General features: G+C 58.1%; 1 pseudogene; it reads left to right on the top strand.

Annotated features, from left to right (window-relative positions):
- The window catches only part of LOC132246937 (28S ribosomal RNA), a 9753-nt pseudogene that overhangs the window by 4482 nt on the left and 2771 nt on the right, over positions 1 to 2500 (top strand).

Below are 2500 nucleotides of genomic sequence, written 5' to 3'. Positions count from 1 at the left end.
CAGCCTTTGGTTGATCACTGGCACGGTCCCGGACGGACTAAAGGAATGTCGGTCTGTGCTGATACCGAAAGCAGTGGACTTTGAGAAGCTGAGGCTGCTGGGCAACTGGCGCCCCATCACTATCGGGTCCATTGTGCTGAGGTTATTCTCGCGGGTGCTCACCGCTCGGCTCGCCGCAGCATGTCCCATCAACCCCCGTCAGCGGGGGTTCGTCTCGGCACCCGGGTGTGCCGAGAACCTGAAGGTGCTTGAGTTCATCTTACGTAAGGTGAAGCAAGAGAGGCGTCCGCTCGGCGTAGTATTCGTGGACATAGCCAAGGCCTTCGATTCGGTGTCACACGATCACATCTCCTGTGTCCTAAAGGCCAAAGGGGTGGACCAACACATCGTGAATCTCATTGAGGATTCATACCAGAAGGTTACCACGAGAGTACAAGTGTTTAATGGTTTCACCCCACCTATCAGCATCAAATCCGGAGTCAAGCAAGGCGACCCGATGTCCCCCCTGCTGTTCAATATTGCAATGGACCCCCTGATAGCCAAGCTCGAGACGATCGGGCGGGGAGTGAAAGTCGGGAGTGCTTCCCTGGCTACCCTGGCGTTCGCGGATGATCTCGTCCTGCTGAGTGACTCCTGGGAGGGTATGCAACATAACATCGGCATCCTAGAGGACTTCTGCAACCTCACGAGCCTACGAGTGCAACCCACAAAATGTCAGGGGTTCTTCTTGAATCCGACATGCGACTCCTTTACGGTTAACACCTGTGAGGCCTGGACGATAGCCGGCCGTGCGATCACGATGCTGGGACCGGGCGAGTCGACACGATATCTGGGCTTGAATGTCGGTCCTTGGGTTGGGATCGACAAACCAGATTTGGGTACGCAACTAAGCTCCTGGCTCGAGAGGATAGGGACTGCTCCGCTCAAACCGACGCAGAAGCTCTCTTTGCTGGTGCAGTATGCCATTCCCAGGCTGCACTATCAGGCCGATTACGCGAACACCGGTCGTGTGGCCTTGGAGGCTCTGGATTCTATGAACCGAAGAAAGGTGAAGGAATGGTTCCACCTACCTGCCTGTACCTCGGACGGCCTCCTCCACTCCCGGCATCGGGACGGGGGCCTTGGGCTGCCGCGCCTGGCGAAAGCCATTCCGGCAGCGCAAGTGAGGAGGCTGATTCGCGTAGCCACTTCATCTGATGATGTCATACGGAAAGTATCCTACGCGTGTGGGATAAGTGACGAAGTGGAGCGGCTCTGGTTGGCGGCGGGTGGGGACATGTCCAGTGTCCCGAGGTTCGAGGATCCTGATGCCCCGAAGCCCCTGGAGGCGCAGGACCCCCAGGCGGCTGCCCAGGAGGCACCACGCGTCGTTCTGACGAAGGTGATCCCCCGGCCCTCCAATTGGAAGGACGAGGAACACTCCAAATGGGCCCAACTCCGCTGTCAGGGTGAGGGGGTGGAGCTGTTCCGCAAGGACCCGGTCAGCAATGGCTGGATCTCCAATCGAGGGCGATTGGCGGAACGCCTCCGAATCGTAGCCTTAAAACTGCGGTCAAACGTCTATCCCACCAGGGAGTTTCTCGCGAGAGGCCAGGCAGGTACCAACGTAGGTTGTCGGCACTGTGCACACCCTCGGGAAACACTGGGGCATATCCTGGGCATATGTCCTGCAGTGCAGGAGGCGCGAATCCTCCGGCACAACAAGCTGTGCAAGATCCTGGCAGCTGAGGGCAAGAAGTGTGAGTGGACAGTGTACTATGAGCCGCACCTGCGCAACGCAGCTGGGGAACTGCGTAAGCCTGACCTCATTTTTGTCCGAGACGGTACCGCCCTGGTTGTGGATGTCACTGTGCGGTACGAAATGGGACCCGCATGCCTCTCGGCCGCCGCCGCAGAAAAGGCCGCGAAATACCTGGATCTGAACGCACAGATCCAGGAGCTCACAGGGGCTAAGCAGGTCACCTACTTTGGCTTCCCTCTTGGAGCCAGAGGAAAGTGGCACGCTGACAATTGGCAAGTACTGTCTGAACTGGGATTGTCCAACTCCCGGAAGGAGCGGGTCGCACGTCTTCTATCGTGGCGGGCCTTGCTCGGGTCAGTGGACATAGTGAACATCTTTGCCTCGAAATACAGACAGAAAAGCCTATCGGATGAAGCACTGCCCCCTGACTGAGCACATTGCGAGTTGACCGCGAGTTAAATCCCACTCTAGGGACCCCAAAAATCAAAATACCAAAAACAGTTGTGTTTAAGTGTGTTCATGTTTGTCCCTTTGGCTTCACCCCCAAGTTGAGTTCCCCTCTCTCCTCTGCGCTGTCGTTCAGAACGGCCGGTGATGTCGAGGCTGGTGCGACCTCGGTCACCCCCAAGGCCAAGCGCTCTGGCCTCGAGTAGGACCGGGTGGCCCGGCCTGCCGGGGCACCCGACACCGCTCGAGGCAAATGGAAGGGATTCGTCCCGACCACAACCGGGCTAGGTGTGGCGCTGCCTAGCCTGTCGT

Source organism: Alligator mississippiensis, unplaced genomic scaffold, assembly GCF_030867095.1.
Source record: "Alligator mississippiensis isolate rAllMis1 unplaced genomic scaffold, rAllMis1 scaffold_22, whole genome shotgun sequence".
NCBI lineage: Eukaryota > Metazoa > Chordata > Crocodylia > Alligatoridae > Alligator > Alligator mississippiensis.
The sequence above is the reverse complement of the archived record's forward strand: the minus strand, read 5'-3'. Positions and strand labels throughout refer to the sequence as shown.